This window comes from Panthera uncia, chromosome D1 (assembly GCF_023721935.1).
Source record: "Panthera uncia isolate 11264 chromosome D1, Puncia_PCG_1.0, whole genome shotgun sequence".
NCBI lineage: Eukaryota > Metazoa > Chordata > Mammalia > Carnivora > Felidae > Panthera > Panthera uncia.
In genome coordinates, this window is record NC_064808.1 from 84854209 (window position 1) to 84868311 (window position 14103).

A 14103-nucleotide genomic window follows, 5' to 3' on the forward strand; every position below is an offset into this window, starting at 1 on the left:
AGGAATGGGAACAACAAGTTTTTGCCAAAAGAAAAGAAGAAATCAAAACATAAGATGTACTTCTTCCTTGGGCTGCATGTTCCTGGCTTGACTTATATCACTTATGTAACAGTGATATAATTTTTTAGAACAGTACATAAAGTTTCAGAAAAGGCCAGAAATACCAGCCCAGGATTTGGTCCCCTAGAGTTCTGGAACCAAAAGAAAGGGAAGGAATATGGCTGCATGTGAGTCAGGAATGTTTCTTCTGATTCCAGCCTCCAGACCCGAGCCACACCCTACCCCACAGACAAGGAATGCAACATGGCAGACAACAGTGGAAGAGGGACAAAGAAGGAAGAGCGGGCACATTTCTTCTTGGGACCACTGAGATCCTTGAGCCCTTTGCAGGTCTAGCTGACAGTTCATCTTTGATGGAGAAAACAGTGATTCACTGGACAAAGCATTCTTGTTCAACTGTTGGCTGAATACACAGCATCCAACTCTACCATCCACATCCCCCAAGCCCAAGATAACTTGTTTTGTTTATTTTCTCTATCAGGTTTTCTAAACCTTGCCACTTTCCAGAAATTCACCCTCAGGAAGCTAATTTTTACATAATCGTTAGTTTCTATTTCTTTCTTTTTATTTCCTTCTTTCTTTCTCTTTCTTTCTTTCCTTTTTTCTTTTTAATCAAAGCTGCTCTCCATTTGGATGACATGTGATGACCCACATCAGTAGAAAACATTAGCTTTGCCCTCTTTGACTCTGAAAACTTGGCAACAGAGTCAAATTCTCTCCAGGTCTCTCTAGTGTGAAACTTCCTGTAATCCTTTTCCCTAACACATACCACAAATCACTCACACAGATGCTTTGGAGAGAAGGCCAGGCCCTTACAAATATCCTACTGAGAGCCTTATTCAAGCCTGTTTCTTCCTCTAAATTTCTTCAGTATCTGATCCCTCTTTGCTCTTTCCTCTACATTTTATCACATGGTATCCAACCAGTGTGTCCTCTACTATGTATTGGAACAGATAATGCCTGATAAACACTGATAGATGGAGTCACTGAATGAAGAATCCCTTCCCATCTTTTCCTATTTCATTCTTTTTCTCTGTTTGTCTTTATCACTGACTCCAGAGTCTATGAGCTTCCAATAGAGACCTATACCTGTTCCCTGAGACTTAGCAACTTGCCACTTACCTGTCCCAGGGTCTATCACCTCTTTTATTTCTTAACAAGACAAACTTCATTGAACTCATACCAATGAAAGCTCATTTTCCTCTTATCATTCAATAGTGAATAATTACTGACTACTCACCCTGGTCCAGGCATCATTCTAACAAAACAGATGAAATCCCAAATCCAAAGGAGCTTCCATTCTAGTAGCAGGAGACCAATGATAAGCAAATCGATAAACCAATAAATAATATGTTCAGAAGAAAAATAAAGGAGAGTCAAGAAACAGCATAATGGAGGTTGGCTAGGTCTTTTCCAAGCCTCAGTAAAAATAGTCACTTGTCCTCATATTTATCAAATGTCTAAGCCTCTCACCCCTTTGGCAACAGGCACGGATGTACTGAGATAGCTGATCCACAACATCTGTTTCTGTCAACCAACCCTCAAATAGGAACAGTAATAATGTCCACTTTATAAGGATTGAACAAAGTAGGTAATCCTTGTAAAGTGCTTAATGTAGTGTCTGATACACAAAGCATACTAAATAGAGGGCAGCCAGAAAAAAAAATGGGAAGGAGCAGAGCCACCTTTGGCAAAGACTATCTCATTTGTGCTAATTTTAGCTTATTCTCCATATTATTTGTGCTTTCTTCAGGCAGCCCATAGCTTTCTGAGCAATTGGCCCTTGAAGTGAGAAGCTGCTTCAGATAAAGACCTTAGCTGAATGTGACATGATAAATAAATGGCACGGTTTAGAGGGGAATGCAGGCTGAACTTTACAGTAGCTGGTGTGCCTCATTTTTCTTCCTGGGGCTTCTCTTCACCCACGAGAACTGACTAGTCATCTGACATATGGGCAAACCTGGAAGTGAGAGAGCTAATACCCCATAGGGCAACTTTGATCAATGGGAACAGGAACCAATAGCTAAACTACCCTGCTTCTGGAATTAAGACAAAAGAGTCTGAAACTTATTCTATAGTTTCTCAGGGGCTTCCCCAGAAGGACGAAGCCTCAGTCACCCAAAGCAGTGACCAGCTCAATGATATCTGTCTTTCCCTCTTTCCCTGTCCAGTCTCATGGTCCCAACCCAACTCCTGTTCATTGAAATCACTTCCCAAAATAATTATCTTTACAAGGCCTTCATACCAGGAAGAACACAGACTAAGACAGTCATACTATCGATGCAGTGGTTTTTCCTTTCAGATTTTACTTCTAATATTATACATATTAGATATAAATTGTGTGATATGAAATTACCTATGATCTCTTCTCTTCATAGCTTCTTCAAGATAGGAAGTCTCCATTGTCAGATTAATGCACAGTTTATCTCCCAAGGATTTCTTAAATTGCTTTTTCAGTGTATTTTTGGCTCCAGCCTGGCCAAGCTGATCATTACTGTTTCATATATGTAAGAAAAATCCCATAATCACATCACTTGTTACAGAAATACTCTTTGGTGCAAAATGTTTACATTGCATCCACTATAGAAGACAAGATCTTAAGTTTTTTCAAGTTGGAAAACTTATTTGGAGGGTTGCAACTGTATTTTACAGTGTAGACTATTCCTTAATTCTGGAAGCAACATTTTGATGAACCAAAGATGAATCTTGTATAATGCTAATGCCAAGGGATCTGATATATGTGTGTGTGTGTGTGTGTGTGTGTGTGTGTGTACACACACACACACACATATCTGCAAATGCTTCAGACTGAGATATAAAAAATTCTGTCTATGCATATAAATTGAGTACATCTAGCAAAATTATTGACCCACAGCATTAGATTTTTTTCTTAAATCTAGATTTAAACTGTCTTATAAGTAAACTTTTATATTTGCCCTTGGGAAGACACAAAAAGACAACAGCCTAAAGAACCAACAGGATGGCAGGAAGTGACAAGCAGAAGTGGAGTGCTGTCCCAGAGCCAGAGACTATCAAATTGCCTGGCTGGGATGGGAGGGTTTGGGGAATAGCTTCCTTAAGTTTCCAAAAAAAATTGCTTGAGGAGAAAACCCTAATAAAATACTGAACTTATTGATGGCAGTAGAATAGAGATTTAGATTCTTATTATTTTGGCATTAATACCTTCTAAATGTGTGAAGAGAGAAACATCTTGATTACCCATGATCCCCAGCACTCCTGCACCCTTTTTTTTTCTTAACGTTTATTTATTTTTGAGACAGAGAGAGACAGAGCATGAACGGGGGAGGGGCAGAGAGAGAGGGAGACACAGAATCGGAAGCAGGCTCCAGGCTCTGAGCCATCAGCCCAGGGCCCGACGCGGGGCTCGAACTCACGGACCGTGAGATCGTGACCTGAGCTGAAGTCGGACGCTTAACCGACTGAGCCACCCAGGCGCCCCTCCTGCACCCTTTTCTTTTACCTTCCTCATGAGGACAAGAGAAATCAAGGATCTAGTAACATAAAGCATGTTTTATCATGTCTTCAGATCTACAGGTACTTGGTAAATATTTATTGAGTGAATGGATGAAATAGACCAACCTCTATCAACAAATACAAAATTATCTGAATACTGAGCAAGAAGGCATAAAAAAGAGAAAGAAGGAGTTTTTTTTTTTTCAACTACTACTCCATTTCCTTTCTATATTTCTAAGTGGGCTCTGATAACTATTAGTTCCTTGGTATGTAAATAAATGGTAGGGTGTGAAGGGAGAACATATGTGTTAAATATGTTTGGGAATACTGGTTAAATAAAGTAAAAAAGACTTTGTTATTGATAGGGCTTTTTTAAGTATAGGAATTCTCAGCTTTTAAAACACTAATTATACTACAATAGTATATATTATGCTCTGTTTCTATATGTACTGTTCACCCTTGAACAACATGGGTTTAAATGGCATGGGTCCACTTACTCGCAGATTTTTTCAATACATACAGTACAGTACTATAAATATATTTTCTCTTCCTTGTGATTTTCTTGATAACTTTTTTCTTTTCTCTAGCCTACTTCATTATAAGAATACAGTATATAATATATATAACATATAAAATACATGTTAATCGAGGGGCGCCTGGGTGGTTCAGTTGGTTAAGTGTCCACCTCTTTTTCTTTTTAATATGAAATTTATTGTCAAATTGATTTCCATACAACACCCAGGGCTCATCCCAACAGGTGCCCTCCTCAATACCCATCACCCACCCTACCCTCCTTCCCACCCCTCATCAACCCTCAGTTTATTCTCAGTTTTCAAGAGTCTCTTATGGTTTGCCTCCCTCCCTCTCTAGCCCTTTTTTTTCCTTCCCCTCCCCCATGGTCCTATGTTAAGTTTCTAAGGACCCACACATAAGAGTTTAAACATATGGTATGTGTCTTTCTCTGTATGACTTATTTCCCTTAGCATAACACTCTCCAGTTCCATCCACATTGCTACAAAAGGCCAGATGTCTTTCTTTCTCATTGCCATGTAGTATTTCATTGTGTATATAAACCACAATTTCTTTATCCATTCATCATTTGATGGACATTTAGGCTCTTCCCATGATTTGGCTATTGTTGAAAGTGCTGCTATAAACATGGGGGTACAATTGTCCTTATGCACCAGCACTCCTGTATCCCTTGGGTAAATTCCTAGCAGTGCTATTGCTGGGTCATAAGGTAGATCTATTTTTAATTTTTTGAGGAACCTCCATACTGTTTTCCAGAGTGGTTGCACCAGTTTGTATTCCCACCAACAGTGCAAGAGGGTTCCCGTTTCTCCACATCCTCTCCAGCCTCCATAATCTCCTGATTTGTTCATTTTAGCCACTCTGACTGGCATGAGGTAAGTGTCTACCTCTTGATTGGGCTCAGGTCATGATCTCATGACTGTGAGATTGAGCCCCACATCAAGCTCCACACTGGGCATGAAGACTGCTTAAGATTTTCTCTCTCTTTTCTACTGCTCATGCTCTCTCACCCTCTGTCTCAAAAATAAAATTAAATAGAAGAAAATATGTGTTAATCGACTCTTTATTTTATCAGTAAGGCTTCCAGTCAACAGTAGGGTATTGGTAGTTAGGTTTTTAGGGAGTCAAAAGTTATACTTAGATTTTTGACCACACAGGCCAGCACCTCTAACCCTGCATTGTTCAGGAGTTGACTAAATTTAATCATGACCTTATTTTGAAGAAGGATTTTGCAAGATAGTATTTCTTGTATATATGGTTCCCTGGAACACACTTTGGGAAATACTGTTTCAGTATCATTCTGATTTCTTTTTGGCTTTTGATTCATACTGCTTTTTCCTGGCTATCACATAGACCTCACACAGAGATCATTATGTACTCATTCTCTTTACAAAGCTTCTTATGTAAGTGTAAATCACTGAGTATTCCCAAATACCCTCCTTACTTCTGTACCCCAACTTTGAAGTTTAATTTCAGCCTAAATCTCCAAGAGGAAGGTCTTCTCAGACATCTTAATTACTTTCTAAGAGTCTTACCAAGCCCCTTAATTTTTAAACCATAACCTATGAAACAAGTTGTTGTCTACCATCCATGCATCAAAGAATGGCTAATAAGAACTTCTTATGCACAAAACACTTTATATGACACATATGCTATCTTAAGGAGTGTGTAGTTTGATAACAACTTAACTTTAAACTGAAAGGCTTGGGAATGAAAGAACCCTGATTTTGTGGTCTTGGGTAAGTTACTTAACATTTCTATCAGTACCACACTTGTGAAATAGGGATATTTTTGTCATGTTGGTCAAATACCATGATGTATAAAAATATCTAGCAGAGTGTACATTCTTGCACTAGAAGTTGTAATAGCATTAATAGTAAGAAACTCTCTTAGCATCTACACAGCAGCCTTACCCAGAAACAGGCCTTGTCCTCAATTGTATCACTGAAACCTCCAGAAGCTGCCCAAATCACTGAACTATGAGCATACACTGAGGAAATGCCACCACCTGTACCACTATACACCCTCCACCTCCTTGCATTGTTTGCTAGCTGAGGCAATAGTGAACTAAAGAGGAAGTTGCCTTTGCCAAGACTGCCTGGTTGGTCTCTGCACTCCTCTAGCCTGGCCCAGGCTTTGTGGTCTGGCCTGGTTCTCACAGTTATTTTCAACAAATTTTCACAGTATTAGTAGGGCATTTTTTGTCATTATCTACTTTTGACAAACTAGTAATCTCAGGCTCTGAAAAAATAAATGCCTTGGCCAAGGTCGCCCTGTTAATAAGTGACAAAGCTAAAATGACTCTATTTCAGGAGGTCAATAGCACATGAATAACAAGAGAAAAGGTAGAAGGTTAAGGGGCTATTGCATTAATCCACGCAAAGGGTAGATAGGGCCATTGCTAGAATGGAATGGAGAAGAAAGGAAATAATGAAAAAGTTAAAGTTGACATTTTTGACACAGTGGAAAAGCCTGAGAATCTTACAGCATCTGTTAATTCCCAGCCTTTCTCCAAGTATCTTCTCCCTCGTCCCCAAAAGAAAAGCACATCCTGGCTAACAAATGTGTGCACAGAGACATCCATCTTTGATTGAGTCTTCCACTGCCAAGTAAAACATTAGTTACATTGATTTTCACGAAATCCCTGCCTTCAAAGAGTTAAAAATTGGAAGGGGAGGTGAGAGAGACCACAAAAAAGGACATAAAGCCAAAGGTTTTCTCACACACTATCTGGTTACCTGGATTCCAAGGTTAGTTCTGCCATTAAATAGTTATGTGACCCTGGATAAATCACAGAACTTCATTGGATCACATTGTCTTCACTCATCACTCATTCATTCATATATCCAATAAATATTTCTTGGTTGCTCACCAGGTGCCAATAGTAGGCACTAGGAATACAGATGTACCTGAACCCAAGGAAGTTAGAGGCAAATATCCAGACAATTCCAATTCTACAACAGATTCCTCTTCCTCACCCCCACGACAAGTCAGTCACCAACTGCAATCTATTTTACCTCCAGAGAATATCCTGAAAATATTCATGTCTCAGCCCCTCTTTACTAACATCCTGGTTGAAGCCACAGCTCATGAACTCAGGTTTGACTGACTCCATCACCCAAGCAGAAACCTTGTGAGTCAGCGGAGGGCTCAGCTGTGGTTAGCCACCCCTCCTCGGAGCCCTGCCGCCTGGAGGAATGAGACCAAGTCTCCTGGGCAACCGCACCTTGTTTGCAAAGGCAAGGAGGTCCAGAGCCTTAAGAAGGACATCTTTCAATGCTTGAACATGATATTTGCATTCCAAAGAAACCGCAGATTATTAAAAATCACATTATGCACATAATTGTTTCAAAGGAGAAGCCAGAGATTTAAGTATCACAATAACAAAGTTATGTTTCCTGTAGGAATTTTAATAATAAAAGTGTTTTTAATAGCTTTAAGTGTTTAGCCATAAAACCAGTACATCATTAAGTAAATCCAAGTCTTTGATGATTCTGGCTTTTCTTGCTCAAGAGGAATAGCTGTTCTTTTTTCTATCATATCATAGCCTTTTATCATTTTTTTGTTCAGAAAACAAAACACAAACCTCTCAAACAAAGCATATCAGCTCCCCCCATACAAACCCAGTTCCCCAGCAGAAAAGAAAAACTTGCCTCAGTTTCCTGGTCTGTAAAGTGAGGACCATTAATAGGACCCTCTTCAAAGAGTTATAAACAGTGTTGCATCAGTTAATATTTGTAATGTGCTCAGAACAGTGTCCAGCACAGTGTATACTCTATACGTGGTGTTAAATTAAATTAATTACTAGATAGATAAATCATACTCTATCTAATTTTTGTTATGAAAATACTTGATGGAGAGAACTATGTCAAAAGCAAAAAAAGTAAATAAAATGAAAAGGAAAGGGTAGGAAATGAATCTATCACAGCACAGCACATAAGCTGTATAAAAAGGTCAGAATGAGATTCCCTCTAGAGATAAAGTATATTAGACCAAATATGCATATTCCTGAATAAGTGTGTTGTGTGCATATGTACATATACCTACATACATCTACATGCATCCATATAGAGCTAACTGTCCTACTTAAAAACCAGAGTCTGAATCAGAGGCAAAAATGAGAAATTCATTAATTGTGCCCTACTTCTCTCTATAATAACACACAAGAGGTTACAAACCTCAAATTGGGTCCAGTCCCAGAATTTGGTCAGTAAATTGAAAACAATAAGAACATAAAATGACTGAGATTCTCCATCTGCAGAAATAAACCACTCAGGAGTTGGTTGTAAATGTGCTGTTGATGGGAGTAGGGCTTCTCCCCATTTTCCGTCAAGGAGAACAGGATGCCTCACAAATTTAATTAAGGATACCAGTCTCCCCCAAGTCCAATCAGAGTGACCCCAGGGTGCCTCCCCAGGAAAACACATTAGAATATGGTTTATGGTAACCTATTCAGTTGAATTACAATGAATCTGAGGTAATGTTGTGTTGTCATAATAGAGGGTGGGGGTCCAAAGGAGTCAAGAAACTGAAAGCCAAGTGGTGAAATTCTGAGTGTCTTCACCACTGCCCAGGGCTGTTTCTAGATCATCAGTCCTATAGGATTGAAGCAACCCTCAAAGACAACCAGTTACCTGTGGACCAATTAAGATCTCCAAAGAAAATGGAAACTAACCCTCAGTGTCCTCAGTGGTCGGCCTATAAAGATAAGTGCCCTCTCTTGGCTCCCTAACCAGAACCTCACCTGCTGTAAATTTAAAAAATTAATTGGCAAAAGAGCCAATTCTGCAGACAGGCTTCCTGGGTTTGAATCCTAGGTCTACCCTTTAATGGTTGGAAGACATTTAGCATTTCTTTCTGACAACACTACCTAACTCATGAGCTGTTAGGAGAGATCAAAATAGAATAATCCAGAAAACATGTTTTCTATTTTGTGCCCAATAAATGCTAGCAATTTTTATTATTGGTTATTGTATTGTTGGTCTTATTAAATCCTGACTCATCATCATTATGGTTGAACACCTCTAGGTAAACCAATGAAATCAAATATTTTTCTTTTTTCTTTATTTTTTTAAATTTAAATTCCACTTAGGTAGTATTAGTTTCAGGTGTACAATATAGTGATCCAACATTTCCATACATCACCCAGTGCCCAACATGACAAGTGCACTCCTTAATCTCCATCCATCCTCCCACCTACCTCCCCTCTGATGACCATCAGTTTGTTCTCTATAGTTAAGAGTCTGTATCTTGGTTTGCCTCTCTCTTTTTTTCCTCCTTTATTCATTTGTCTTGTTTCTTAAATTCCACAGATGAGTGAAATCATATGGTATTTGTCTTTCTCTGACTTAGTTCACTTAGAATAATTCTAAGAATTTCATTGTTTTTTATCACTGAGTAATATTCTATTGATCTTCCTTACCCATTCATCAGGCAATGGACACTTGGGCTGCTTCCATAATTTGTCTATTGTAGATAATGTTGCTATAAATATTAGGATGCATGTAACCCTTTGAATTAGTATTTTTTTTTCCTTTGAGTAAATACCTAGTAGTGCAATTGCTGGATTGTAGGGTAGTTGTATTTTTAACTTTTTGGGGAAGCTCCATACTGTTTTCCAGAGTGGCTGCACCAGTTTGCATTCCCACCTACAGTGTAAGGAGGTTCCCCTTTCTCCACATCTTCACCAACACCTGTTGTTTCTTATGTTGTTGATTTTAGCCATTCTGACAGGTATGAGATGATATATCATTGTAGTTTTTATTTGTATTTCCCTGATGATGAGTGATGTTGAGTGTCTTTTCATGTGTCTATTAGCCATCTGTATGTCTTCTTTGGAAATATATCTATTTATGTCTTCTGTCCATTTTTTTAAATTGGATTATTCATCTTGGGGGTATCGAGTTTCATAAGTTCCTTATATATTTTGGATACCAACTCTTTACCAGATATATCATTTGCAAATATCTTCTCCCATTCTGTAGGTTGACTATTAGTTTGTTGGTTATTTCCCTCACTATGCAAAAGCTTTTTATGAAATCACATTTTCAATCTGAAAACTTACTGAAGCTCCTGAATCCTGAGTGCCCTTAAGAAGATACCTCTTTATAACTGTTAGCAACAATGCTAACATTGCTAACATTAATGTCTTATATACACAGGAATAAGTGATACTTTTTAAAATAAATAAATTACTGTATAAAATATTTAATGTTATAGAACTATCCTCAATTGCCTCCCAGAGACCTAGACCCAGTCAATGTTTTCCCAAATTAGAAATGGTTGGGACCTGAGAGGTAAACCCTCTAACTCTCTTATTTTACAGTTGAGAAAATGGAGACGAGAGAAAATAGGCTTTCTTCTCTTTTCTGGTTCATGCCAAATGCTCATTGCCCTGTGCCCTCCAAGTTCACAAATCATTGACAACACAGCAGAACTGTGAAGAAAACTGCTGAGCCATGGACATGAATTCAGAACACTCAAGCTTGAACCCACTTCTATGTGAGTGACTATGGGCAGGCCATTAACCTCTCTCTCAGGGCCCATTTCCATTCCTGCAGGTAGGAAACAGGGTAATGCTGGCTGTTTCTGCTGCTCAAGGTTATTGGGAAGATGGGATGAAATGAAATGTGAAGGTGCTTTGTGAAGCCTGGGTGCCATGTAAGCAGAGTGGGTGGTTTGGATGTGGACTTCAGAGCAACATTTTACTAGTTCTACTAATTCCTGAGAGGTACTAGAAGTGAACAGTGTTACATTATTAGTACAAAGGGGGAGAGTGATACGAGGGGACAGATACCACAAGGCCAGAGGTCTAAGAAAACTTTCTGAAGGAAAAACAGTGCATTTACACATTTGTCTACTCTTCTTACCTTCTGTGCCCCCAACCATTCTTAACACATTCAAGAAAGAGGAACTGAGAACGAGGGCTCAAGCTTTGCTTAGAAAAACAGGTGATAAATCATAAGGCAATCGACTCGTAGCAAGGAATGGGAAACACATGGCAGGTCATTCTAATTATTCAATATGTTGCACGGCGTCGGGGTGTTGTTTCCAATGTTTTACGTTTGACTTGTCCCAGGCCACTCTCTCACCATAGCAACTCAAGTTTACCGGAAAGTGGAAAAGTCTGCAGTTGAGAGAGTTAAAGGAGTTTGATACAGTTCAGCTAACCACAATTAATTTTTAAAAAGAAGAAGCAGCCACCAAATATTTCCCTCTCTGCAAACATCCTTTGGGAGATATTCTCTCCCTTTCTCCTTCTTATATGCCTCATTCTCTCTCTCCTCTGCTTCCCCTCCCTCTCTCCCCACCTCTCTGAGAATGCCTTTTCTGTGTTTCTGTTTCTCACCAACTGAAAAGTGAGAGAAAGAGCAAGAAAATTAAGTCCGCATATGTTCTCCACAAATATCTGGTTCTATAAACACCATGAGGACTTATTGGCTGTGTTCTTCGTTATACCCCAATGGCAGCTCTATAAAGTTTTTTGAATGAAGGGTTACTGAGGCTCCTCCCTCCTTTTGCTATAGACTGTGGATTTAAATATGATATCCCTATTTCAGAAAGGCAGTGGGAGATAGTACAGCAGATCATAAAACTACTGGCAATCAATGATACCCTTTCTAAATAAAGGCATTACTGTGTAAAATATCAAACTATCTGCAACAGCCTCTCAGGGACCCAGCTTCAGTCAATATTTTCCTATAGTGAAACCATTTAGCACAGAATATTAGAAATGGCTGGGACTTAAGACGTCAACTTTCTTTCTGACTCTCTGACATCACAGTTAAGAAAACTAAGAGAGAACATTGGCTTTCTTCTCTTTTCTGATTCTTTTCTGAGACTCTGAAGGCCAGGGGTCTGATTCAACCTTGCTCCTTCTGTTCTGCATTGGCCTTGAGTTAATCATATCTCCTCTCTGTGCTTTATTTTCTTCCCCTAAAAACAAGGACTTCAAGCAAGAAATTTTTTAAAGTCTCTCCATAGTTCTAACCTTCTAACCTGCAGAGAAATAACCATCCCTTTGTGGATGAATAGGCTAGGCCCACAATATTTGTCTTTTCTGACTACAGATATGGGCCACACTAGAAGAGAAGGCAAAAAGTATCCTGTCTGTCCATCTGTATCTCTTACTCATGTTCATACTAACTAGGCCAGGAAGGTGAAACTGAAAACAGAGCCAACTCTGAATAATTTGAGGACCAGATCACAGCCTGATTGCCCCCATCTGGGCTGGCTGCCCCAACTCAATTCCTGTCACATTTAAATGACATTCTGCTCAGTTAGCTCTTACAGGCAAAATTGTGATCTCTCAGAGACAAGAGATTCAAGAGGTCCCCCAATCCTTTTTCCACCTCCATGAAGGGTGTTGCCTAAACTACCCCTGAGAAATGATTAGATTCTGTGCTTAACCATCATCAAAGAACATTTCATAAATTTCTCCAGGCATTCCACCATCTTTGGGCCAGGCACGACTTCATACCATCTTCAGAAATTGAAGTTTAACAGGAATTCTCCATGAAACACATCAGGAAGCTGCTCAGGTGAGAAAGCCTGGGCTATACCCACAGTGCTCTGAAAGCTCCCTGGTTTGCAGACATCTTAGGCTTTGGGCTCTGCTCTTGGGGCACGGCAGCTTCTCAGATGGAGCAATGGGACGTGAACTTGACAATTTGGTTGATTTCAAGCCCCTTCTTTGGCATCTCTTCCACTGCCATGAGTAGCTGAGCTATTTGAGAAGTCAATGTAGCCAGGTCACAGGTGCCCACAATGGGCATCAACCTAGATTCATGCCCTCTTGGGGTACTGATTGGGTGGAGAGGACTTTTCCTATATCTGACCTAAGTCCATGAACTCCAAATTTTGGAGTGATTGCTTTAGACTAGCCAAGTTAATGTTTAAAGAGCTCATAAATAAATACATAGGTACTCTCCAGAGGAAAACTGCCAAAAGCCACTCAGACCTTCCTGCTTTCTAAAAGCCCTTTCAAAGTGGGCATCAGCTGGCAGGCCATTAAGGAAAGTGAAATGTGCTCATTCTGCAAAGCTCCCCTTTCCCTCAATGCTCCTTTGTACCTACAGGCTTCAACATACTCCATTTGACATTCTCAATTCCTTTGATAAGAAGTTCTTAGAGGTTTATGGAAACTCAGATCTCCCTATTTTGGAAGCAGGTCTATTGAAATCCTAGTAATTATTTGAACAACCTTGAACAAGTGGCTTCATTTCTCTGTGTCTCAGTTTTCTTGTTTGAAAGTGATTTCTTACCTGTAGGACCTCCTTAATAATGCATGACTCTGCCAGAGGCAGTGGGGTCACATGGAAAGAAAATAGCTTTGGAATCACGCAGGACTGGGTTGGGATTCTGACCCCCCACTCAGTGCTCACTTTGGGTCAGTTGCTTCACTTCTCTATGGCTCCCTTCCCACATTTATATGGGAATAAATGAAATAATGTGTGCAACTCATCTATATAAACTGAAGGTAGAAAAGATATCTTGCTTTATGGGTTTTTTGGCAAGTTGTTCAAGCCTAGTATCTCTCTCACACACAGTTATTTTGTCCACGAGTTTTCCAGAAACTCCCAAGTTTCACTCAATCCAAAGTGCTCTGTCCTCAACCAAATGACCCATCTCTTTCCCAGGGTATTGCTCTGAAAAGGCTGTGCTTGTCCGTAGAGCCAGGATGGATTTCTCAATAGCATTACCTGGGGAACACCACACAGACACCAATGCTATAGATCTTCAGTCACACTCCATCCTCAGCTGTTGCTCTCCTATTGGTGATCCTGAGGCAGGAGTACGAAGTACAAGGGGCACATACCATATAAAAAACAGTCCTTGCCCACAAACCTGAGCCTTTGTCTTGAGTTTGGGTGACTGGTCTTGAGTTTGGGCCCTTCCTTTTCAAGAAATCCCTGGGATTAGATCTTTTCCCAAAGTGATCCACTTTCTTCATATCCTTGCCCTGTCTCCCTGTATTCCCTCTCCCTACTGGGCAAATTCATATATCAAGAGGTAAGACAGCATTTATAAAGCCATTTT

General features: G+C 39.7%; 2 long non-coding RNA genes across 2 annotated transcripts in view; one reads left to right on the forward strand and one right to left on the reverse strand.

Annotated features, from left to right (window-relative positions):
- The window catches only part of LOC125938853 (uncharacterized), a 28975-nt gene that overhangs the window by 11368 nt on the left and 3504 nt on the right, over positions 1-14103 (reverse strand). The gene's annotated exons all lie outside the window — the stretch shown is intronic.
- Positions 10323-14016, forward strand: LOC125938859 (uncharacterized). The gene is made up of 3 exons (XR_007462841.1): positions 10323-10566; positions 12508-12605; positions 13704-14016. It is a non-coding gene; the product is annotated as an uncharacterized LOC125938859 (long non-coding RNA).